Consider the following 27,709-nt stretch of genomic DNA (forward strand, 5'->3'; position numbering starts at 1 on the left):
ACTTCTCTTTGTCTCCCCTTTCACTCCTTCATCCTCTTCTCCCATGTCTTTTCTCTCTCTTTCGTCATCACCCCTCGCTCTTCGCTGATTTAAATGCCAGTTTGCACAAAAGGTTTCTCTGTTTTTTTTCCTTTTCCTTTTTTCTCTGCTTTTTCCACTAGTATCTCTCCTCTCTCTTTATCTCTCCATTGTGAGATAGACAGGTGACTGAATTGAACATGGGTCTTGTAACTTTGCTGCCTAAGCATTAATCAGTAAATGCCTATCTCTTCTGCACACACACACACACACACACACACACAGATGCCGGATCCTTTTAACTTCTTAACACACAGTTAAACACACACACAAACACACAGAGGTCTGCACTACAAAGTGTTTTGTCCCGTCCAGTGTGTTGTGGTCTAGGGGCTTTCAGCTTGTTCTTGTCAGTAGTCTGGTCTGCGGTCAGCACCCGTTTTGTAAATGTGTGTGTGTGTGTGTGTGTGTGTGTGTGTGTTACTGATATATAAAGAGCTAATAGTAGCTGGCGTTCTGTGTGTGTGTGTGTGTGTGTGTGTGTGTGTGTGTGTGTGTACGCGTGCGCATGCTCCTCCCTGCACGAGTGTGTGAGAAACACAACACTTGTGCCGGCGTCTGCCTGGAGCTAATATTGGTGTCAGTATGTGATTGAGTGTGCGTGCGTGCGTGTGTGTGTGTGTGCGCACACGCCTGTCCTAATTAAGTCCATGCCCCCCCGTGTTTGAACCAGTACAAACATTCCTAGAATAAAAGCCTCACTAGAAAGACATCTCACGCGTACTACTGTAAACTGATCCCTATAGTACTCCTCCACACACACACGTGAGCACCCGGCCCGCGCATGCGCACACACACTTCCACGTACAAGGCAAAATCACTGTTACTATTTCATTTGCCACCCCGCCCTTCCTGTTCCCCCCCAGGGAATTTCCTCCTTTCTCTCTTTTCATTAGTTCATTACCAGCGGAAGTAGAGCATCCTCTACTCTCTGAAATTCCTTTTCCCTTTTTTCTTGTCTTTCTTTTTTTTATGCCTCCACCACTTCCTGTCCAGCTGCGATTAACCAATCGTGGCGTGCCAGGCGCAGTTCAGCCAGGGTCGCCTGCTGTGGGCTGGAATACATCATAGCTGCTCACTCACTACCCAACATAGCCTTGCCCGATTAGGAAATACTGTATACAGGAGACAGCCAGTGCTAATGCTGCGCTAATCTGTTTATACTGTGCTGCTGGTTCCCATACGGAATACAGAGAATGGTGTATTACAGGAGAATATGATATGGCATGACATATTACATTATGGTATGGCAGAATTGATTATGCTAGCATGGATTAGTTTTTGATAGAGTTCTGTATGTTTGATCAAATGGAGTAACTTATTGTATAAAATGTGCTGTGCAGTTAAATAAGTTTTGGAATAAGACAACAAATAATATGATAGTCAAAGGTGTTAAATGGTAAACATAACTGATTTAGATTTGAACAGAATGGACTTTTATTGTGTTATAGAAGGGAAAATCCTATTCTATAATAAGTAATTTTATGGTAAGTTGAACAACAGGCATACTAGAGAACATTAAATGGTATAGTAGAATTAAATTGATAGTATAAACTATGTATGGCAGAAACTACTATTACAATGGAGTTGGATTTTTCATTGTTAAGTTTGTTTGTTAGTTTTTCTTTCCTGGTTATGCCAAACATTTGATGTTTGATATTTAGTGGTGTCTCATAATCCCATGTGGGGCATATGAATACATCAATATTCTTTTTATTTCAAAATAAATAATGTTTATGTTACGTTTATGCAAACAAACAAAAACAAAGGGGCATTTTTCTCATCTCTCAGGCTTTCTCCAGGTCTAACAGCCTAACTTAAATGTTTTGAAGGTGAATACCTAGTCAGCCTTTGTGCGTCATCCATCTTTAAAAAAATAATAATTTTAGTTTTTATCTTACCAAACAAAATATTCCTTTCTTCTCAGTAAAAATGACAGTAGAAAACAAAAGGCTTTATTTTTTCATTAGACACAAAGTAATATAGTATAATAGCAACTATAATGTGGTGAGATTCCATTACTTTCCATTAAGGCTGTTGTTTTTTTTTTCTCTGTAGGCCACAGTTTTGCATAGTCATTATTTGGAGGAGGGGGTGACCCGGCACAGCTGTGAGTGAACATGTGTGTTTTGCAATGGAGATAAAATATGGGGATGTGGCCCGTGATGACAGTTGATTCTGGAGCTGTCTGTGTAGCAACAAGCTATTTCCTGCACTGAGAGCCATTAGGACGCCACCCAAACCTCCCACCCCCGTATGTCACCCACCGTGCTCTTGTGTTCCTTTGCAGATGTGCACATACACACAAACACACATAGAAAAGAGGTGGGGGGAGTGTGTTTTTGTGATTGAATTTGTGTGTGCATGTGTGCTGCCTTCCTCTTTACCCCTCCTCAGCCCCGGGGCAGTCCCCCCACGGCTGAAGGGGGGAGATTGTGCATTCATTGGAATGGAGGCTGAGGTGGCAGGGGGGAGGAGGAGGGGGAGGATGATTGAGTGTGGTGCCTGGAGAAGAAAAAGGGAGACAGACAGAAGAGTAAGAGAAAAGGAACGGGGGGGATGCAGCCTTGTGTTTAAAATTGGGGGAAAAGGGGGAGGAGAAGGAGAAGAGCAGACAGGCAGGAGAGGAGGTTCAGGGGTGGAGGTGAGGGGAGGCTGGCTGGCTGACTGGCTGGCTGGCTGGCGCCGTGGCTGAGTTGTATCTGTGGAGAGAGAGGCTGGAGCTGGGCCTGAGTGTTATATTACTTCATAGCCAGTTGATAAAAGCTTTTTCTGCATTTCTGAACTTTATGATGTGAAGTAGATCTTCCCTGGGAAAAATCTGCAGCACATTAGGTGATTGTGTTTGATTTCTGTTAAAAAGTTGAATCAAAACCTTTGTTTTGACTCTTTTGCTGAATCAATTTGTTCTCAATCTCTTGTCCTAACATGTTTAGAGTGACTAAAGTGATAAACAACAAAGATACTGTACTTCTTAATTTTGGTGACACCTTTGTTGATATATTATAGCCTTTCATGTCCATCTGTGTTTTTTCCTCTCTAAGTGTTTTTCCTCTTTGGAAGATAATACTGATGTTCATTTCAGTTTTCCATCAGAGTTTGAGCTTGCCTTCCTCTGACCACATCAGAGCCATAGTGACTACTGCTCTTAAAGCCCACCACACAGTTCTTGCTTTGTTTATCACATCACTTCTTCTGCAGCAGAGGGATAAAGCTTTGTGCAAATAGGTGTTGATCAGGAAGGACTGAATGACTGTTGTGCAGCATCATGTATTGTCAGAGAGTAGAAAATAAGACATGTATCTATATTCAGATTAGCCAGTTGCTTCTTTAAACAGTGTGTTTGAAGCAAATATTGGATATATTGTGCAGGCTGAGTATAGAGTGATGCATTTTGGATTTGTGTTGGACAGTGTTGGTGGTTTGTGCTAAAGCAATATTACACAAATTTGCTGTATTTATTTAGTTTGGAAGGAAACAAGCATAAGTGAACTGTGTATATGCAGTGGGTGGTACCAGCTGGCCTTGTATTGTCTCCAAAAGATTTCCAAGGTGCAATGTGGTGTATTAAATACTGCTTATACATTGGTGCAAGTGTTAACAGCATTTTCCTTTAACAGCAGTCAGCTGTTCAGAGCACATATTTGGCTGAATAAACAAACATACAGACAGACAGTACAGTTGCATTTTATTCTGTGGCTAAACGTTCTGGTCTGAGGCTTTATCTATGACTACACTAGTTTTATATTCAGAAGCACAGTTCGTTAAGGCACAGAGGGATAAGTCTTAGGTGGTTAATTCTATTATGTGGGGGCAAAGGGCTCAGGCAGATTAGCTTTGGCCTTGGAGCTAATATCCATCATAGAAACTAGCCTGTGTAGGTAGCTGTGTATGATAAGCAGAGAGTAAAACAAAGAGAGCGACTGAGACGTGATGAAAGACGGACAGAGAGGCTAGGCAGTCTGGTGGAAGGTCAGATCCACGTGCTGCAGCCTGACTTCCTTATTCATTCAAGTTGGTCTGGATCTGAGCTGCAGTCAGCGAGATACACAAGAGAAAGAAGAATGAGAAAGAGAGAAAAGAAAAAGGAGCCTGGAGATGAAGAGAGATTTCCCCCCCCACACACACACACACACACACAGGGCCATTGGCAGAGGTAGTATGCTAGGAGTGTGCATATGGCTTTGTGTGATGGAGATGGGCTGGGGTTTGTTGACTTAAGGTAATGGCTTCCAGTTGTCTCAGTCAGGAGAGGGCCGTGTCACTACTACTGGGGATAGACAGGGGATTGGCACTCAGGTTGAGTGAAGACCAAATCCATAATACACACACATGCAACACACAGTTGAGATTGTGTTGGGTTTCTTGTGTTGGCCTCTGTACCACGGAGCTTGGGTGTGTGCGTCTGCATGCTTAGGTCCTCGCTGCATGGCTGATTTTATCACTGCTTGGCAAAGGTCAACGGTGTGTATGTTTATAGTGTCTCTTGCATAATGTGTGTGAAGGGTTGTAGATTGTTAAAGTGTGCTAGCTCTGTAATGAAGGACGCAGAGTTCTTTATAGCTCATGATGAAAGGGGAGGGAATGAGGAGAAGAAGAAAGGGAAATGCTGACGGGGGTTAAACACTAGAAAATGTTGAGTGTTGAGTTTTAGAATTGAAACCTATCAGGTATTTGATTGTGCGTGACTTTTACTAGACATTGTGTCTTGGCTCCTATTTCTGCACCAAGCACGTCTTTATTTCACCATTAATGATGCATGAATATTCCTGAGATAAAGGAATGTGTTTTTTCCCCATCTGTTGTATTAGCTTGTATTCATTATTAGCTGCTTGTAATGTTAATGATATCTGCATTGAAGCTTATCCTACTGTTGCACTATGGGTAGGAGCAGCTGCTAAATGCCTAAAATGTAAACCAGAAAAAACAGAATGTATAATATGAGTGCACAAACACAGATTCACATAAACACATGACAAATGGCCTATGCCCTGTGTTTTTCCTGCACTCTGTAATTGTGCACACAACAAATGTGCAGGCTCTTTCAAGGTTTCTGCTTTTATGCTGTTCTCCTTTTCGTTTTCTCTGTATTTGTTTATTTGTGGTGTTTCTCATCAAGTAATGTGGCCGTGCCCAGCTTCTCATTGTGTGCGCATGAGAAGTTGTTTCTGTACTTGTGTCTGCACCTGAGTTTTAGGAATGTGTGTGTGAAGCTGAGTGTATGTCCTTGGGACCACTATCAAAAGTAGATGCAGGCTGGGTTTTACACTTGAGTGTGTGTGCATGGGATTCTTTGTGAATGAAAAGGTGTCTCTTTCACAACCCCTGTCAGGGAGCTGGGTTTGATCGCAGGTATGTGTTTGTGTTTCAGTCTTTTAACAAGAAGCCAATGTTCAGTCCTGCCTTGTCTCACTGGTCTCACTGGTTTTACTCGCTCAATGTGAGTCTATTTGCTCCAGGGCTGTACATATGAGGACATGTAGTCATGTGTTCCAATTTTTATTTTGTAATAAGTCAACAAGTAATAAGTAACAATTTATTATCGAACCAAATGCTTGCCTAACAATAGGCTACTTGCACATTCAGCAGAAGCCTAGCAACATGGGCATCCCATTGGACTCACAAGCATTTTGGCTTTGGTGAGATATTTTCCAATTATTGAAAAATATCTCTTTGGCTTGCTAGATTTACAACTTTCTTCACTAACCAATCATTTTCTTGGTTTCTGCCATTTTCTTCTGTAGCATACACTCGTCTGAGGTGGTACTGCACAGTGGGGGTTGATTCTCACTGAGATCACTAGTAGTACATTCACATTAAAAGGAATTTATTCATCTAATTCGGTGTTGATATGAAAATGGCTTAATGAAGGTTTCTTTCTTTCTTTAGATTTCATCAGATCATTTAGACTAAATATTGTGATGTTGCGAAAAGTTATCATCTTCACAATATAAATCAAAATCCTAACTTTTTGTCATATGCATACCCTTGTGTTCTACAGTATGTTAAGAGTCCTACTAGTATCTATACTTCCTTATGCAATACTACATTCTGCAGACTGAACCCCTGTACCTAACAAACGCATGCAAACAGCTGATGAATCATGTGTGTGTGCGTGATACAACAGCAATGCACACAAGTTAAACTCTACATCTGACTCCAGTAATCAGGTTAGTAAATCTGTGGACGTTCGTTAATGACACATGCAAAACAAAAACACAAACCCCAGACAACATGCCCTCAAAACCACACACAAACACACAGATCGGCTATGACATGAGTGACCCCACAATGACCTCAATCGATCCAGCTGATTGACTTACAGTAATGCATTAACCCAATTATGTTTCTAAGGGGATGGAGGGTTGATAAAAGGAGAAAAGTGGGAAAATGTAGACACAAGCACACACACACACACACACACACACATCAAGGAGGGGGAAGTTTTTCTTTGTAGATTATTTGGTTAGAGATCTCTTCTTCTCCTACTTCAAATCTTTCCTCTCTTCTCCTCTCTTCCTCCTTCATTTCTGCTCCCTCTTTCCTATCTTACTCTGTTCATCCTCCTATTCCTCCCTGTTCTCCCCTTTCTCTTTTCTTTTTCATTCAGTTCAATTCAAAGGCTTTATTGGCATCAAAGTTTTGAAAAACATTTTTTTTTTCAACTTTTTCATTCTTTTCCCACCCAACCTGCCACATCCTCTTCGCTTTCTTCTTTTCCCTGTTCTTCCTCTCTCTTTCCTGCTCTTGCTTTCTCTCCCGTGTTACATCGCCTGTCTCTTTAACTCAGTTCCACACTGAGCCCTGACCCCTCACTTGTGTAACTTCTATGATAGCAGTGCTTTTGTGTGTACACATGTGTTCCCCACAATGTCTCTTGCTCCTTTGTTTTAATATGTGAGTCACAAGTCCCAGCTGAGCCACACGAGTCGATTTATTTTGTAAGATCCAGTTGAATCTTTCAAATTTACATTATTATCAGCCTCATTTTCTGTCTAATGGTAGTCCCCTGCTGTCTTTTTGAGTGTGTTTTAGCAGATTCTTTTGTATGTACCGTATGTGTAGACATTATTTCACAAGTGCAGTTGTGTCAGCCATGCATTTGTAGAATTGGCAGGTGTGCATTCAGTGTGTGTATAAAACAGTGTGAGAATATCGGTGTCTCTGCATGAGTGTGTCTGGAGGGTAGCGGGTGCACTGTGACCTTTTTATGGGTCTGAGAGAGTGTGTGTGTGTGTGTGTGTGTGTGTGTGTGTGTGTGTTTGCCCCCATACCAGTAACATGATCTGTCTCGAGGAGTTGAGCCCTCCATCCCTCCTCTGTCTGTCTGCGTCCTGCCTCTCCTTCCCTCTCTCCTATATCTTCCCCTATCTGTTCACAGCCTTCTCTCCTTTCTGTCTCCCCAGTTTCCTGTCGTTCATCCCTCATCCCCTTGTCCTGTCCCTCCTAACCTTAAACGTGTAAAGCTGTGTCAACCAAAACCTAGAAATACATCTGTCCAAACCCTCAACCCTTTTCGCTTTTGGCACTCTCTGTCACTCCCACACACACATACTGTGATCAGATGGCTTTGATTGCAGAGATCAGAGAAGGGAGAAGTAGATGGGTGTGTGTGTGTGTGTTTGGTAGGGGGTCAGTGTTGGTGTTGTAATTGATTTTCTCTGTTTCCTTTTGTTTGACTAGTGTTAGATGTCTGGAAGCACTATGGAAGCTGCCTATACTGTACTGATACAATATGCTATAGATTGTGTGTGTGTGTGTTGGCGGGCGGGGGGGGGGGGTGTGTTTAGGTCATGAGACAGGCTGACTCTCTCCCACAGGATTTCTATCACTGATATATATAATTACAAGCTTCACAGTGTGTACTCGATCTCCTCTCTGTCAGATGGTCAGCGCTGCATATTCAGTCTTCTTCCTTCTGTATACATTCAGCAGAAAGGAAAAACTGTGAATATATTCTTAAGGCACAAAAAAAAGTCTGTGCGTTCAAGTGGCTTGAGAAGTCGACTAAAACATTACAAGCTCCTACACTCATCAGCTGATGGCCATAGGCCGACATGTGTAGGTGGTTTTAATATATTGGAGCAGTGTTGTGGTTCTAACGAGTGTTACAGCCCAAACTGGAGTCCTCCACCCTCCCATCGCCCACTGCTACAAAATATCTTTCTATTTGTTCTCTCTCAGAAGTTTTAGGCTCTGACCAACCCTTCTGAGTCTTTTATTCAAAGTTTCCAATCAAACTGGAGCTTTAAACACGGGGCTGAGCGTGCACTGTGAGCTGTTTGGGCAGTGTGTTTGCAGTTTCCAAGAGCTGTGTGTGTCCTGTACTCTGTTGCCATATGGCAGCTGTATCAGCCCACAGTGTAAACACAGCTGGCTGCCTCCCGTGGCTGCATGGGTGAACAGCAGTCTGCCTGCAGATACAAAAAGCCCTAATAGGAGGATCACATTAACTGCTAGTACATTAATATGGCTATTAGGCACATTGGGATTCATGGTGTGTTATTTGTAAGGCACATTAGTGTCGATGTTGCAGCCTGATATCCAGACTATTAGTGATGTTCAGCTAGTGATTATAAAGTCTCTTAGCGGCTGCTCTCGTTACATTGCTGCAGGCAGTTGTGATTTTGTTTTTTAAATTGTGATGACATTTTTTGTGACTATTGCTGTCTGAACATGACACTTCAAATGTATTCCGTCTAATGAAAAAAACTAATTATAATCTCTCGAAATAATACGTTGTTGTCACTATTTAGATTTTTTAATCTTGCTGTTGTATATAAATCAAAGCTGCATTCATGTGTATTTGTTTTTACAGAGAATATGTGAGGATACCATCATTGTTACTATTCATATGGTTGGCTGAGGAGTAATGCTTATGGTCGCCTGAACCGGAGACACAAAGAGGGAGATAAAGCAGAGAGGAGAGGGCAGGTACTGAACATTGCACATCATAAATAATGTCAGAAACGTTGGTGCATGCTAGCCAGTGCTCAGGGTAGCATGAAATCTGCTCTCGCCCCCTCCTTTCTTATCTTCCCTCCCTATCACACTCCCTCTCTCGCTCTTTGTGCATGTGTGTGTGTCTGTGCGCGCAGGGTAATTGAGGTGTGTGACCTTGCTGTAGGCCTGGCAGGTGTGAAGGGAGGAATGGAGGGAAGCAGGGGATGAGATGAATGAGGAGAGAGGGTAAAGGGAGGGATGGATGGATGGAGGGCTCTGCTGTTATATGTTGGCAGACTGATAGCCTGCCTGCATGCATATATGTATGGTAATGTTTGACATTCTGTAGTGAAAAGAAATACAAGTGATTGTGTGTGTGGGTGGAAGCACATTCTTCTGCTGTAAGGTCCTCTGCATGCGACTTGGAAATTAGATCATGTGCAAGCGTGTGGGTGTATGTGTTATAGAGCAGACGAGACGGCATATATAATTTTCTATATGCTACAATGTGTGCATCTTAATCTGTTTCAAATTAAAATGGTTGCATATAGCATTTTAAACATCACTGTCAAATTGTAATATGTCAGTATAATTACAACAAACCAATGAGCGTAATGGTGGAGATGATTGGCAGCCTTTATGCCACACCATTTCTATTACTATCGTTAAGACTACATTTCCTTTACACCCTGATGCTTCCTGCCACAAAGATGTTGATGAATGTTGTTTCTTCTGCCACCCTGTCCCTACCGGGTGTTTACTCAAGCTTTACAGAAGAGGATAAACATGTTGGCGATTTTTCCTTCAGCCCCTTTCAGACATGCACTCCTTTGCGTTAATCTGACGGCACTTTAACATGTTGGTCCCATGTCTGACTAAGCAAGTCACGACTATCAATCTTACTAGGGCGGACCTAGTAACATTTGAACTAAACTGAATGCAGTCGGATTAACTTAAAGGCTGCAGCAGCACAAGGAGAAAATTCACCATGAGAAGCAGAGGCGAGCAACCCTCGCGTTCACAATGGTCATTAATTAAGGCTTCAACAGCAAAATAAGTTTAAAAATCCATCAGTGATGCAGCCTGTGAAAGGACAAATGACATTGTTCTTTCTTGCTATTGTAACATTACCTCTCTCTCTCTCTCTCTCTCTCTCTCTCTCTCTCTCTCTCTCGCGTGCACCAGGTGCCAAATATCGCGCAAGCACATGGCTCTTTCTGTAAATGTCCTGTCATGTCTGATTGAAGTTATAACGTATAAGTCATATATGTCTGAATGACACAATGCCATCACTTTAACAGATAGATGAAGCCAGCAATGTTAAATATTCCATGTCTGAAAAGGGCTTTTTGACTCCTTCCATCTGCTATTACAAGATAAAGCCTTGTGCTGCTGCAGCTTGTGCGCATGCGCCAACGTCCATGCTGCCTGTTGCCATTGCTCCATCTCATCGTCTTACTTTTTCCAACTTTCCTTTAGATGTTTTATGAGTCTGTGGTGGCCAGTGCTATCCTGTATGCTGTTGCATGCTGGGGCAGCAGGTTGAGGGTAGCGGACGCTAACAGGCTCAACAAACTGATCCGTAAGGCCAGTGACATTGTGGGGGTGGAGCTGGACACTCTGGCGGTGGTGTCAGAGAGGAGGATGCTGGCCAAACTACATGCCATCTTGGACAGTGTCTCCCACCCTCTCCATGACGTGCTGGTCAAGCAAAGGAGTACCTTCAACGAAAGACTCATCCTCCCAAAATGCACCACAGAGTGCCACAGGCCATCAAACTCTTTAACTCCTCCCTCTAAGGGTCAGTCTTTTACAGTCACTGTAATACTTGAAATAATTGTGCAATATTCTCTGTTTAATACTCCGGTGCAATATACTCTGTTTTCAGTTAATTTATTGATATTTATTCATACTTCTATTACTGCTGTGCAATATCCACCGTCTCATAATCATCTTAATAAGCTACACTTAACTTGACAGTACTCATTATTGCACTATTACTTATTACTTATTATATTGTATTATACCGTACATACTTATCAACCTCTAAATCCACTTGGTACTTATTTTAGCTTTTATACTTTACATCCACTCCTTACCTGTATTATAGTGTATTATATTTTGATTTGCTTAGTACTTCTATTCCTTCTATTCTCAAGTGTGCACTGAGTTTCCCCTCGGGGATCAATAAAGCATTTCTGATCTGACAGTGCCCTCTTTATGTTTTGTGCTGTAAAGCAATGCAGCACATTTTCAGCAAAGTCGGAACTGGTGACACACATTGTAAAGCGTAAAGAATGTCAGATGGTCACATTAACATTCAGCAATAATAATTGAATAAATAAAATTTGCAGTTGCGCAGATCCCAAAAGTATAATTTTGGCTTCAGTCTTGAATGGGGATTTAGCAACAGTTTGAAGAACATTTACTGAGGATCTGCCTCATAAGGGATCAGCAATTCAGTAATTTACAGTGTAGCTCGTAACTAGCCCATCGAGTGTTTTAAACATAATTCGTAAAATCTTAAAATCCAAAACTGACCAGTGAGGAGAGGCCAGAAAAGGGGTGATATGATCTCATCTCCTTAAATTTGTTAAGTAATGTTATATTATATTAATGTTATAGTTATAATAATGTTCTATAATGATGAACTGACGTCACACGTAGCTCTTTCAACATGAAAAGACATGTTTTCATCTTCACACTGACTCTACCATCGTTGTCTCCACAGAATAGTGTGGAAACAGAGCAGAGAGGCAGTTAGCTCTCACACACCCATCCCCCTCTTCTTCTTTTCTCCTCTGTCGCTCTATACCCTCCTCCTCTCTGCACAGTAGCACAGTGCATCTGTGTCATGTCACTGGGTTCTGGCGTCCCAGAGTAACCCCCCCCCATGCCAGTACAATCTCCCTCTCTCTCTCCCTCCTTCTCTCTCTCTGTCCTTGTGTGGCTCAGACTGTCATCCCCGATCTTTTCATCTTCTCTCCATCCACCTCATCCCTCGCTCCTGTCTGCTTTCCCCTAAAGAAGTCTCCCCCTCTCGCCTGTCTTTGTCATCCTCTCTTTCTCTAAACTTAATGTGTGTCACTCTTTTAATATCTCTCCCTCTCTCACTCACCCCATCATGCAGCACAAACACAAATACACATCATTGCTCTCTCTCTCTGTCCTTCCCCCTCTCTCATGAAGTGTACACAAACATAAACCTGTCTCGGTGCATACATTAATAGATCTAAAGCTCCTTAGCTCTCTGCTGCATGCATAATCTATCTGCTCATACAGATTGTGAACAGTGCACTGAGTGTGTGTGTGTGTGATTGAGGCCCTAGGCTCCTCCCTCCAGAGAGAGAGACAGACAGGTGTGGACCAGATTGAGTTCTGCCTCATTTCCTCTGCCCTGTGCAGCTGGTCAAGGACACACATTTACACACACACAAAAACACACACACAGGCATGTCTTCGACACATGGTTATGCACACATGCACACACGCATATACACTTCAAATACAAGGATAGAGACATGCATACAGCACACACCTCAAATAAAGACACAATACAAGATGTAGAAGAATCAAATGCAGCATTAGCATAAAAAATAGATGTGTGTGTGGTGAGTGTTCATAAGGCTGCCTGCACTTGAATTCCTATGGAAGAGGATTACAACAATGATTACAACACGATTGGCAGAGTATTTCCATGGCGACACTGAGAGATTTGTGTATGGTAGAAATCCCGCCCCTTTATAAAGTTGCTAAAGTCCCTCCCACTGCATGTTATATTCATACTGTAGCTAACACACACACACGTAACAATATATGCACCATTACAATATTTATAGCGGCCTTTGGTTATTTATATTTGACATGACAGAGCTCATATTGGCTGTCCATTTTTCATGCTTGTATCAAATGTATCAACTCTGGAGGAACATTGTGATCAAGGCACACACTCATGAACACACACACAACAGCCCTCCCCGCTAACATCAGCAGCTCTTGTGTTGATGTCAAGGCACAATTTTATAAGTCTCAGGAGAGCTGGTCATTGGCCATCAAAACAATTCTACCACTCCAAGCATTTTTCCCCACTTTAATTTTACATTTTTATTTCAGGCATTCATTTAGCTGATTTATTTAAAGTGCAACAGTCAAGTGAGATTCAACTTCATTACCAATATTACAATCAGCCAACAGTAAGGAGTGCAAAGAGTAGCCTATTAAAATGAATTGCTTTGTTTCCACTTAGATGTCCAATATAATAGAATGTGGTTAAAAAAAAAAAAGGCTGCAAGATTAAAGATCATTAGGTCACATTTCTTTCCCATGCAGATAGCATGAAACCATAGATTATCTATAGCCAGGTTAGATTATCTTCAGGTTAGGTATGGTGACATAGAGGATGTGAAATGTTTCTTATCCACACTATGAAAGAGATTTTTGCAGAGCTTCTCTCTGTTTTGTTCTGTTCTGCCTTGTGTCTCCTCGCTTGACTTAGTTTCTTTGTTACGGCATTTCCACCTTGATATAATACACACTGAATAGTGACAAGTAACTTGGTTGGGAGGGGCTCAACACACACACACATATATATATATATATATATATATATATATATATATATATATATATATATATATATATATATATATATATACACACACACACAACACACACACAACCTCCATTGTCTGTAGTATCTGTGTATACTATACATGTGTTGAGGGCTCTTGTGTCTTGTGTGTCTGTGTGCCCGTCTGCTGTGGCGCCTACCCAGTGCAGGAAGTGTGGGGTCACAGTGTCTGGAGGGCAGCCAGACGGCCTCCCTCCCCTTTAAATGCCCAGACACTGATACTTTGCCTTTAAGAACGCTGCCTATAGGAAGAAACTTCCCATACAGACACTGGGGGGGTGTATACATTATGGCGTTGTATACTTATTTGCTGGTGAAAGTGATCGCGTGCTTGTCATATTGTGCGAGTACATATACGAGTGTGTGTGTGTGTGGTCCTGTGAAGACGGTATGAGCCACCATGTGGGGATCACGTGTGCCACAGCAGATAAAGAAGTCTTTGTTAGCAGATGCAGAAGATGCAGCTCAAGCTACACACATCCACTTGCACACACACACACACACACACACACACACACACGCACACACACAGTAACCTGTAACCTATAAGGACACACACTACTGCTCTTTCACGTCTCAGCTCACTTTCGCTTTCAAACACACCCTCATTGTTAAACTTACCCAGTGTGGCTTGTTGCAAATTAGAAAATTCAATTTTCAGCCTTTTATATGTGTTAGATATGAAATCATTGTGGTGTAGAGTGAACACACACACAGCGGTGCGATTATAAAGGCCTGAGTCAGTCATTTTGGTATGTGACGGTTAACTTAAATGGCATTATGCAACTGGATAGTACAGTTTAGCACCTCTGCACTGGTATGTGGGCTTGGCAGGGCTTGTCTGACCACTCTCCAGGTTTGTCTCACTCTCTCTCTCACACACACACACACACAGAGTTCCTTAAAGGGTGAGGAAAGTGCTGTTGTTTTGACTCATTATCAGAGTCCGACAAATTATCACCCTCAACAAAAAGAACACTTTCTTTTCTTCTTTTTCCAATGTGTTTATTTTGTTTAGCTTGTATGAAGGGGATGCCTCAGGCCATATTTCTCAGACTGCGTGTGTGTGTGTGTTCCTGTGTGTGAAGCAAGTTTAGACATGCTGAGTACCTGCTCCTCTTCATTCTAATGTTGTTTTTGTTTTTGAGCTACCAGCAGTGTGTCAGCATACGCAGTCTTTAGTGTTCAGAGACTTGCGTCGTGTTGCTGACAACAGTGTTACACTACAGTGTAACATGCATGTTATAAGCTTGAGTGATCATTAAAATGTGACCAGCTCTCACCAGTTTGCTATTACAAAGTGCTGATTACACCATTTTGTAGTCTGTTAAAGATGAGACATATGATAATCTATTCAGCCAGGTGTGCATTTTTAGATTTTCATTACTGGCAGTCAAATAAAGCAATGTTTTCCTGAGGGTTTCAACCCCTTTGAAGCATGAAATGTGTAAAGTTTCTGTAAAAACTCCACACCTCAAAGTTTTGATAATTCCTCTGTACAAGTGGAAACTTTGGCCTGATGGCGGCACTAGAGAAAGAAGTATTCAAGTATCCCTCTGCTGTGATATTCATGCTTAGCCAGTGGTGTTTGTGTTCTGCTCAGGGTTTCTGCAGCCAGGTACGTTAGATGCTGTTTTTAGGGATGTATTTGACAAGTCAGAGTTTTAGGGTTTGACGGCAAAGCCATGTTTAATTTTGGAGGATTGACGTCACAAGACTGCTCCGGCGTCGACTGCTGTGGCTCTGAATGCTATCTACAGCTGTGACGCTCTCTGCTCCGCTGCTGTGGCAGGGTTTGTGTGTGTGTGTGTATGTGTGAGAGAGAAAGAGAAAGGACAGTGAGGGTAAAAACAGCTCATGACAAGTGTTAAAAGGGTTAGATTCATCAAACACCCATTTACACGTGCTTGCGCAAACATCTCTTTCTCACACAACCACACACACACAAACTCTCTCTCTCTCTCTCTCTCTCTCTCTCTCTCTCTCTCTCACGCACATAATCATACTGTTCACAGGTCTTGATTTTGGCAGCAGCCACAACCGGGCTGCTTTCATTAGCGTCTGTCTAGACACGATATATTACCAACTGTTCATTCTTGTCTTCTCTCTGTCTGTCTCTCTGTCTTCCTATTTGTCTGGTTGTGGGCTTACAGCTGCTGGATTTTCAGACAGTCTCGGGGTGTGTGTGTGGCGCACCTCGTCGAGTTTGTCTGTCACCCTCCTCCTCCTTAAGTGGGTGTCAATTTTCTGCTTGTCCCCAAAGAGGAAGTTAGTCTGTCTGTCTTATCTTTCACTTCTACCCATTCGTTTCTTGCATGTGTGCGTGTGGGAGTCAGAGTGGGTGTGATGGTTTGTGAGCCAGGCTTGGTTTTGACCATGACCTTTTACTGAAGCCATGTGGCAGAAGTTCACCAAGCCAAACAGCCCCGACCACAGTCAACCTGACACTCCTCCTCACTGTCTGTAGCTCTGCCAGCTCTGACCTCGCAAACACATGCATGTTTATAGGATAAATGAGACAGAAAACAGACTTGCTGCCTCACTCATGCAAATACACAAAAATAATCCGTTCTCCATTCCTCTTAAATTCAGTTTATTGGGCTTGAGTGGCGTGACATTTGATATATTAGCCATGTAGCTTTTTAAATAACAACAGATGTGACAGAAAATGCAAAGACGAGTCTTAATATCTCTGTTTAAGTTTTTGGAGGTTTGGAAGAGAAATGTAGAGTGGATAAAAACATGGAGACACATGAAGAACATCTGAACAGTTTATCCAACCAGCTGAAGGAGAAAAAATGATCACCTGTAAGTCATGGAATGTGTAAAACAGTATGATTAACCACCACAGAGGGGACTTAACCACTCCCTCCTGTCATTCAAACAACCTGAACAACAGTACGCTCTTACGAATGTCCTTATCTACCCGCATCCTGATCTCGCACACAAGTTCAGGATGTGGTGTGACAGCATTCCAAGGAGATCTGAAGTTGTTCACAAAACAAAGTGTCCTCGCTCATGATTAGCTCGGATATTGTAGTATCCGCCCCCGGGCTGGTGACTTTGCTAAAGCTTCATTTAAGGATTTAACCTGTTCTGAGTGACTGCCTTTAAACACGCAACAGCAAGCACAGCAGACAAATGGCCATGGCACAGAGAGACACACAGGCAGACAGTGAATGTATATTGAAAGACACAGAAGAAGAAAACCCTGTCATTTACCACCACTCCTGCAGCAGCCTGCTATTTTATATGCATGTGTGCGTATGTGTGTGCAGGTATGAAGCGTGCTGCCTTAACTTGAAGAGACCTACTGAATCACTAGTGACTAAGAGCTGGAGCACCCCAAGCATGGCTATTTTACTCACACCATGCGGGTTCACACACGTTGAGGAGATGTGTGTGTGCCAGTAGGTGAATGTGTTAAGCTGATTTTAATGTACACTAGGTCAGTATGTACAGCATGCAGCAAAGCAGTAGGACATGGTTCCTTTAAAAATGCATCATGCAAGCATCTATGTTTATCATGGAAGTGATGTGATGCTTGCTCTCATATACCTTTATAAAGGTCATTTAGGGGTGCCGTGGTAGCCAATGGTTACAGCGCATACCACATAGCCTCCATGTCCCTGGTTAGATTCCAATCAGAGATCTTTGATGCATGTCATTCTTCTCTCTCTTCTCTTGTTTCCTGTCGGCCTCTTCACCATAAATGATTAAGGTGAATAAAGACAGTGATGGCAAAAATACCAAAAAGGTCATCTTTTTAAAAAGAAGGTTGTTTAGACTGAAGCCTGCAATAAGCAAGACAGTGCGCAGTTTATTCAAGTTGTGCTGCTCTCTGACACACCTGTAACACATTCAGGTGTGCAGAGATATTTCTTTCAACGCAGACAATAGCACTGAAGCAAAACAGGTGAGCAGTAAGGCCGTCCTCTGACAAACATTAGCACAGCATTAAAAACAAAAGGAACGCCTTCATTTTTTACAATTATACCACATCTTGCAAAAAAGATGCAGGGCCCCTCTGCAAAAAAGTTGAACCTGGCTCAATGTTTGCTGCAAAGCGATGTGGCGTAATCCAGCAACTCACTCAAATACGTCACCCATTTCTGATTACTTTGTAACTTGAACTGCATATTTCTACTGTTAACCTTGTGACTGCCATGAGCGGTGGATTGACTGATTGTTGCCATGATATCTTTTCAGAGTTGTAAAATCTTTCTGCTTTGTATTTTAAACCACTGTGTAGTGTTTTGGTGTCTGACTTCCTGGATCATATTTCATCTTGCCACTGTACCTTTAGTTTCTAGTTACTTCCAACAGAGCCCCTTGCTTTTAAACTGAATGCCACGTTAGATGACTCTGTACAATACAAACACTAAATTCTCTCTTTCCCCTCTCTGTCTGTCAAACCAGCCCTGCTCTGTTTGAGTTCTCTCCTTATCTCTTTCAATCTGTCTTGATTTTTCCTCCTTTTCATCTTTTGCCTGGCTCAAGGACTGTACTCAATCCTACTGCTTCTCCTCCTCCTCCCATCCCTCTCAGCCTCTACATCTCCTCTGCAGAGTCTCTGTTACTCCACCCCTCTGCCTTTCTCTCTGCGCTGGTTAATGTCAAAGGGACATGCTCCCACTGGTTAACCTTTACAGACAAAAGATAAACACCACTTTCTAGATCTTTCTATCTCTCGCTCGCTCAGCCTTTCATTATGTCTCTCATGTTATCTCTCACATGGTCTCTGTCTTTATCTGTCTCTGTTTCAATACAATCATTTAAAAATGTATTTCATTACCTTTTTCTGCAATTTTGTCTTTCTGTTATGCCTTGCCACGCTCCCTCCTTTCCCCTCTCAAGGTCTCTCTCTCTTTCACTGTATCTTTCTCATAGCCCCACCCCCCCTTCTCTCCCCACAGCCCTGATATCGATCAAGGTCAAATGATTATGTCAAAGCTTGTGACATTTATTCGATGTGTCATGAAAGAATATATTCTACCCTTGCAACAATTTGGCCTCCAACACACACACTTGCTCTCTCTGGCATGCCTTCTTTTAAGGTGGCTGTGCTCACCCACATTCTCCCTCACCCACCTACATACACAAACAGCCAGTCCACCTTTACAGTGTGGCCAGCTGTGGCCCTTTAGGGGGTGTGGCCTTTGACCTTGAGTTCAAAGGTTTGCAGCCTTAACCACCAGGCTGCAAGATCAGTGAAGGCTGAGCCAGCTGTATCTGCCTCGTATTGACACAACTATCACACATGCACACAAGCTGCCTTAGGCCATGTATATTGCATTGGTTCTGTGTGTACAGGCTCAATAGAGAAACATATGGAAGCTGCCATGTGTGGGCGTGTTTTATGTTGCAGCCTTGTAGGTAGAATATCAGCGCGAGACAAAGAAAGACAAGGGAGGAAGAAAATAGAAGAATGAGTAAGGAAAGATGAGAGGAATGAAAGAAAGAGAGGTTTTCAGCTTGGGCAGATTGGTTTGTGAGAACAGACACCAAATTAATCCATGTGTCTTTAGTAGATCATTGACTTTGCTGTTCCATGCTAACGCTTTAGCACGGCCATTAACCAACAGTACAGTCACCAAAACAGTTGTGTATTCCTAATGAAAGCAAAATGGACACAGTGTCTTTGTGTCTGCAGGTCAAAGGTCACATAGATGATACAGAAGGAGAGGAGGGAAGAGAGGACAGGGTGATGGGTTACATGTGAGGTGTGAGGAGGAGGATGAGAGAGGTGGTGACATTTAGGTGGCAACTAGTGTCAACCACCATGTCCGTTTTAGTGTTTGAGCACCATCGCAGGTGCTGTGTGTTCTCAGGGTGTAAGCGGAGGTGTGTGTGTTTTTATGTGTGCGTGTTGGGGGTGGGGAGGTATACCAGAGTGCCACCTGTTCTCAGTCATGTGGCCCAGAACTGACATTGTGAATCACTGAACAGGCGGCACATGAGGAACACACACACACATACAGATGGCCACAGCGCTGGTCCAGGCCCTGCTGTGCATTTTGGCTAACACACACACATGGTTTCATAAGCCACACCGAGTGACATATCGACAACATCATGACCACAGAACAAACAGCAAACGTCACGATGTCATGCATGATGAAAAAAGCGAATGGAATAAAAATATCTCTGGCTGACTCATGCAGACAGAACGAGGTGTTGATCTTTTAACCTAATTGCTGACCACTGCTTCAACTCACACTGGAATGTCACAGGCATGTTTGACCTAGTTTTGACAAAAGGTGAAAATAGAAACGCTCCTTCATTGTCCACAACACACATCACTGCAAAACAATTTTAAACCACAGATTTGTGGAAAAAGTAATTGACTAAAATGGCTGAATATTGTTACCAAACTGAATTTTGATCGATATAAAAGGGTACACTTGACTTTGTTGACTTCAGTCTGTAGCGACTGATTTTTTTTGTGTGTGTGAATGTTGATCAAGTAATGCAACAGTATCCTTTTGAAGTTGCTTCCAGCTCCTTCCTGCTGCTGTTGTTGACACTGTTCGACCTCTAGGCTGACCTTTGTTCCTCCATGTTGTGGTTTCAGGAGGTGGGAGGTGTCATGGTGGCCTGCTGAAAGAGACAGACTACATTACCCATAATCACCAGGTAAGGCTCTGTTTTAGCTTACAGTTTACACGGTTTCTTCTCCTCTGACTTCATCTTGCTTACTCTGTTCCTATCTTACTGTTATTTCTTTCATCTATAAACACACAACACTGTGCCTACACATACATGCTGCACTGTTACTGTACAGTATTGTACACACATACACACACAAGCTCCATTGTACAGTATGTAGGTTTAACAGGTAGAGCAACAGGGCGAGATGTGTCAAAAGAGAGTGAGTAAGACGGGAGTAGGAGTAAAACGGAGAGAGAGAGAGAGTACATTATGCACACGCACATTCATTACTTTAAGAAGGAAGGTAGGAAGGTTGTGAAATCATGGGTGTGAGTGGGCCGCTGCTTCTTTTTACAATGTCTCATACTTGCAAAACTTAACTGCTCTATTGAACTGTGTGTGTGTTTGTAAGTCCTCAAAGAGTTGTGTACTTTAAGGCCTCTGAGTCAGTCATCAAACTTTCAGCTCTTCAAAATCACAGAATAAAAAATAATCTCAATTATTTGCTTGCTCTTTCTGTTAGCCAAATGTCCAAGTGAAAGATACCAGAATGATCCATGTGTCAAATTAGTTTAGACTGACTAATTAGACAATTTTGATAATCAGTTTATTGTTTAAGATATTTTTAAAGCGTTTTAAGTGTAGTCGTACCAAGCCATGGCGTGAACGGCCACGGTGCAAGTATTTTTCCACTGCACTGCACAGCAAGGTAAAGTTGTTTACCTTGATGGCATGTTGTAGGTGTGCTAGTCTGTGTCGTGCAGCGCTGTCAGCTCATTGTGGCTGTTTCTTGTTAGCACTATTTCTCTATGCAGTATTTAAAACTGATCCGCTGATGACCAAATAGTGGACCAAATTGATCAAACTATTGTTTTTATCGAAGAAGAGCACCAGTAATGAAGCTCAGCTAACTCTGTGATAAACACATTGCATTTCCTGTAACTTCTTCACAATAAAAGCATCCCGCCAGTTAGCTACTGGAAAGCTTTTAAGGTGAAGCAGCAGTGGGAAATGCTCAGTTTGCATCAGCAATAACTTGATACAGCTCCAAATGGCTGAAAGCGATCATTACAAAGAAAAATAAGGCTGATATCTAAAAATACAGAAAATAACACAGGAGGGAAACTAAATTCCAATCCACATGGTTAATAATGGAATGGAAAGGAAAATTGACCAGTTAGACAATTTCCTGAAAACATGATGTATTCCTTTAAGATCCATCCAAGCTTTTTAAGCTCCACTAAGTGGAGTTCACTTTTTCACTATGTGTAACTTGTGGATAGTGAGTATATTAAGCAGTACTGGAGCACTTAGCTTATCATAAAGCTACAGTCAGGATTAGCCAGTTGTTTGAGAAACTACAGGGAAAGCTGGGCTCCCTATTGGCCCCTCTCTCTAAGGGCCCTAATTATCAGGGCTGTAGCGCTGCATTCAGCTAGCTACATGGCTGCTATATGTGGGTGTGCTAAGCCAGTCTGTCTGTCTGACTGCCTGTGTGGCTCACTGTCTCCTCGTGGTGTAACGGTGTGTGAGTATGTGCGTGGAGGTGATTATTATCGTGTCTGTCGGTTTCTCACTGTACGCAAAAGACTGACTCACGGTATGCCACATGTGTACACACACACACACACACACACACACATACAGTCCCACACACAGTCCTACATATCAGAGGCTGAGAAGTACCATCTGTATCAGGGACACAGCACACTCGCTCGCTCACATGCATACTTTCTTCTACTGTTGCTCTGTCTGGACCTCATCAGTATTACATGCTGTTTATTTTTTAAATGCGCGTGTGTGTCTGTGGCTGGTATGACAGGAATTTTGGGGCTCATACCCATGGGAGAGCTGCTAAATATATATATATTTATATTTGGAGTGTGAGAACTGAGCCGTCCTTCTCCCCGATCTCTTTAATTACACACACAAAGTCCCCACCACACACACACGCCTGCCTCCCTTCCACACACATGAATACAGGATTGCTAGCCATGCATAAGAGCTGTAAGAACTTAAACACACAGTGCTTCACAAATCTTTTTTTCCCTTTATTGTCCCTTCCTGCCACACAAACACACATTTGGGACCCCCGGGACAGACTGTAATGCCTTGGCTTCCCTTGTTGTAGAAGAGGATGAGAATTGTGCTCAGACATACATTTAATATTCACAGACTCTTATTATATATACTTTTGAGGGCTAATGGTCTCCAACCACACTCTTTTCAGTGCAATTACACACACACACACACACACACACACATTGACAGCCGTGCCGAGCAAATTCACACACTTGAGACACTCTCTCAGTACACCTATTGGAAGATATGGTGTTATAATCTCACTCACTGGGAGCAATATGAGAAAACAATACAACTTCAGATGAAAACAAAACTATAATAGAACATAACTTCATACACACCAGCTAAAAACAAGCAGCATGAGCAGCACATTTGCATAGATAATACTGTCAGTCTATTTTTGTGCAGGAGAGAACAGTGCAGAAATTGAATGGACAACATGAGAAACAGATAATATATAGCCTACATACAGAATGCACTAGTTTACAACTCTATGATAGGTAATTAAGGACTGCAGTAATTCAGGCTGTAATAGCTTCCAGATGATGTTATAAAAAGTCTTTCCACCTGACTTGATGTATTATAATATACATACTGATTAGAACATTAACGTTGCAGGTTTTCTGAGTATGTAATTACATTATCTGGAATTTAATTACCAGTTTTTAACTTTTTTTGACAATTTAATCCATTTACAGAGAAATCTTCTACGCACCAACAAGCGAGGACATAAACAGCTGCTACAAGCTTTTGTTCCCCAATCACTCTGAAAGTGGCCTCCTGATTTTTGCACTAGACCCTTACTTTTGCAGACACACTAGCAGCTGCAAATGCGTCCATTTTGGCCAACACACTTTTTTAAAATTACAGTTAAGCTCTCTGTACAGTGCGGTATGAACTGTATCTGTTCCAAGAGACTGCTGATTTCTCCACACAGGCTTTAACAAACAAAAACAAAACATCCATATACAAGCACACTGCCTCCCAGTGTCATAAAGACCCCCACAGTGCTGCGTCCCTCCTCTTTCTCAACACAAAACACACTATAGAACAATTCATTGTCACTTGACAATAGACTCTAGATCCACCCTGGTGGTACATACCACACATGCCATGCACTTACTTCATCAGGGGTTTGAATCTAGCACACACACACATCTCTTATCACTCTTCACTGCATTCTAATAGAAGTAGAAATGCCTTCAGTTATCTTAAAATATACTGTGAGTAACCTGTTGTGATAATAGAGAGAAGAACAGACAGTGAGAGAGAGATGTTCCATAATGTTCTGAATTTATTGTTTATTTTGTTTTTGGAATTGTTATGACCATAAATAAACTGCGTGAATGCGTATCCTTCTGTCATCATCTCAGCATCATCCTTGACACGCTCCCATCCTGCCCGAGGCGGCTAATTTTGACTCATGTTGTCTTGCTGAGGCAGTGCTTTATAAATATAACCTCTACACGTGTGTGTGTGTGTGTGTATGTGTGACACATACTGTTTGTTGTACCAATGCAGCTCTTTGGCGTTATTACAGAGTACAGGATGGTTACTTTGGCGAGGAAAAGCTGGAACAAATGTTTCTGGCCTTAGAGAGAGCCATTTGTGTTTTTCAAAGCCTTGTTTACCTCACACAGGATGTTAGTTGGCTGCCTTTGAGCACATAGCATATAATTCTTGTACTTCTGTGTGCACAGTCTTGAGATGTACGATGTTAATGTCACCTACTGGACAAGAACAAGAAATTTATTAGCCTCATAACTCAGGGTTTATTTATAGACCTAGCCATGTGTACTGTATTACAATAATAAATAATTCATTAGTTAGATATTGTTCAACATTCAAAGAACCTGCAGTATGCCATTGTTCAGCCTTCAAATAATCTATCTATCTATCTTACACTACTACACAATACATCTAATACAGACTACACTGTATAAACACTATGTACATCCCACAGTTCACATATATATATATATATATATATATATATATATATTGTGTATAATCCATACACAAACCTCACAGTGGGTTATATATTTCATCATAAAATCTTATATTTATATAGTGTAACTTTTTTCAGCAACTTTACTTAACAATGTAAGTAAATACCTATCTGAGCATAGGTATAAGACTTCATACAGAATAAGTACAGATGCCCCCTAAGGCACCTTTATAAATGGTTTATAAGCTGTAACTAACTAATGGCTTTATTAGTGGTGATAATAAACCATTTACTAATGCTACATAGATCAGCTATTTATGAGAGCAACTGGCTAGACAGGTTGTGAAAAATCCCTTTAACTGATTGTTTAGTATGACCATTTATTGGAAAGGGTTTCAGAGGATGGGGACCAAATTCCCTTATTAACAGCTTATTAAGAATTTATTGATTACCAACATTTATAACTGTTATTACCAAACAGTAAATGATAAACACCAGCAAAAGGGATTTTTTTCGCAACCTGGCAATCCAAAAGAAGTTTTTAAAAATGGCCTATAACTGATCTATAATAAACCATTAGCAAATTGTTCATTCATTTTTGATGAAGCCACTAGTTACAGCTCATAAACCCTTTATAAAATGTTTAGAAAGTGTTACCTAAATATAGCCTATAGCAGGTATGAAATTATAAAATACATCAGGTGACAATGTAAAATAAAACAATACATCAAATATGTTTGACAGTGTCTTCCAGTAAAGCTTGGTTAAGGACAGGTTTACATTCCACTGAATAAAGTCTAAATACAGGGACATAGCTTGTTCATGATTTAAGAATAGGCCTATGCAAGTTTCCCTAAAAGACAGAATGTTGAGCAGTGTAAAGCTATTTATATGTAGGCCTATATATAATCCATATGTATCTTACAGTGTGTGTGCTTCATTAACCCATACAAAGATGAAATCTACAGTGTAGGTTACATAAGAGTAGGCCTGTTGTAGAATATTTAGGTCCAGGTATCGGCTATATACAGGCTATTCATAGTCCACTAAATCTAATCATAACACTGTGATACTGTATCTGTCTTCCTGTGGTAATATGGCGTCAGGGGGTAATACTCTTCCTCTTCCAAAAATAGACGGTCATACGGAAATATGCTGTGGCGCTGTTCACCGAGTCCAGCAGTCGGTCACGAGTCTACCTAAAAAAAACTGAATAAACCTCTCAGGAGGGGGCTGGAGGAGCCGCTCCGATACCGGTAGTCGGACTCGGTGCCAGTTTGCGCTGTCAGGGAATTCCGGGGCCGTGCGGTGACGTCACGTGTGCGCGCGCCTCTCTTTCAGTGTGCGTGTTTGAGTGTGCGTGGCTCTGTCCCTTTAAAACAGAGCTCAGCGCAATACGATCCCTGCCTGGCTATTTGTGTGTGTGTGTGTGAGTGTGAGTGAGTGAAGCAGAGGAGAAAAGGAGCTCGACGCGGAGAGACACAGAGACCCGAGCGAGCGGGGCTGTCGCTGCACGGCAAAGGCAGCCATCAAACGGAATATTAACCACAAATAGAGAGGAACAAGCCTATCGCGGACATCAGAGAGGCTCTCCGGCCGTCAGGTGGCTCGGGTTTCATGGTCGTTTCGAGAGGAAGCGACAGAGACTAACGGGGATTACAGGGCTGTAGCTGCTCCGCTCAGCCGGCTGGTCGGGAATTTCTCTGCAGACTCGGAGCTCCAAACTTGCGGATACAAAGACTATAGAGGCTACCGTGGACCTCAAGGAACCGGATCCATATCTTTATTTGGAATTTGTTTTATTTTCTGGAGCGTCCATTTGAAATAGACATACTTAAATGAACGGTGAGTGATGTGTGAACTGTGAATGTTTTGGTGCAGGCAAGTTGGTGGTCATGAAAAAGTAAGTTTGAACATGATATTCCTCAGTGCGTCGAGTTATTTCTTCATTAACCATACTATAGGTTGTCCCATTATGCTTTCTTGTTGATTAAAATAGGTTATGTTGTGATTGAGAACAGCAAAGAGTAAATGGTTGTAATTAATTCAGGCGGAACCATTGATCGTCTGCAATCGATGAGGTGGGGGAATTTCGCTGTGTTTTTTTTTCTCAACCACAGGTGACTCTTAAATCCCACGCGTGTGTCTCTATTCAGCGAATTGTTTTCCTCATATCCACGATTGATCATCTTTACCGGACATGTTTAATCACTCAGTGCACGTGGATTTCTGTAATCTGGTTTTGATGTGAATATGGGGTTCATGGGCTTTTTGTGTCAAATAACCCAAAATAACCCCCCAACTTTTATCTGAGTGATTCCGTTTATGTTTCAGTGTATAACTCAGGCCATATAAATGGCTGATAATGACTGGCTAGAGTAGCCTACAAAGTAGTCGTCCTAATCTATTCATGAAATGGTGAAAATGACCTAATCCTCATATTGCGTTGGGACATCCCTGGTCCTAGTTTGGTCATTGTTGCCCTGAAAACTCATGATCATCCCATGGCTAGAAAAGGGAAGGAGAGCTAGAGGACAGGGAGAGAAAATTGCCTGTGTAAGGAGATCTCACGCCATTGTGTGTGTGTGTGTGTGTGTGTAGGAGTGGGTGGCTGTGCTGGAGTAGAAGTGGGGGGTGGGCAGGATCACTGAGGTCGGCAGCCTTATAAAGTGAATGGATAGCTGCCACCCCCATCACCCCCCAGTCAATCCTTACGAACACAAAGAACCGGATTGAAAGGAAGTGATTTGCATCACCTCTCGTTTTTTGGGGGGGAGGGGCGGTGTTTTGGTGCTGTCCTTTAGGTCTGGGTTTCAGGGGTAGTCAGTGCACTGAAGTCTGACCACACCGTATTGTTTGGTCAACGTGATCTGTTATCCAATTATCACCTTTAGAGGGAACACTAGTCCAGAATGGCAAACTGAAGTGACTTTCAAACACATTTCTGGCGCTCTTATCTTGATCCAGGAGTCATCTGGGTTTAGTTATGGCAAGTCCACACACCTTAACACACCCAGCTGGCGCGCTGTTTGTGTTTTCGACCCGTGCGTTTAGGGTAGTTTTCACCGAAATTACGCACAGCGATGAGTAAAAAATGTCTAAACGGTGGAAGTTAAACCAGGATAAGGTAGTGTAGTTTGGGGGCGTGGTGATGTCTTATTGGAATATAATCAGTAGTTGTTGATATTGGTGGTTAATGCCTCACCGCCCACAGACGTTAAACATTAGTCATCTTTTTTCACTGGTCATCGGACAAGCAGCTGATGAGAATTTGTGGCTGGCTGGGGGCTTATTTGTCACTTTATTGCCCACAATAAAAGAGCACAGATCAGGAAGAATCGAGTGTGCTGGCATGGGGTCGCGAAGAAAACAAAAAA

The 27,709-nt window shown here is 42.2% G+C and overlaps 1 protein-coding gene across 4 annotated transcripts in view; it reads left to right on the forward strand.

Annotated features, from left to right (window-relative positions):
* kdm6ba (lysine (K)-specific demethylase 6B, a) overlaps nucleotides 1-27,709 on the forward strand; it is a 108,372-nt gene that overhangs the window by 55,189 nt on the left and 25,474 nt on the right. For 2 of the 4 annotated variants that reach the window (XM_044182847.1, XM_044182846.1), the window contains one exon: nucleotides 20,226-20,287. The gene's annotated coding sequence lies outside the window, so the exon portion shown is untranslated. Of the gene's footprint in view, nucleotides 1-20,225; nucleotides 20,288-25,716; nucleotides 26,178-27,709 lie in introns of those variants that run through there. The other 2 variants (XM_044182845.1, XM_044182848.1) reach the window with 1 other exon arrangement.

The sequence above is a fragment of the Siniperca chuatsi genome, linkage group LG22, assembly GCF_020085105.1.
Source record: "Siniperca chuatsi isolate FFG_IHB_CAS linkage group LG22, ASM2008510v1, whole genome shotgun sequence".
Lineage (NCBI taxonomy): Eukaryota > Metazoa > Chordata > Actinopteri > Centrarchiformes > Sinipercidae > Siniperca > Siniperca chuatsi.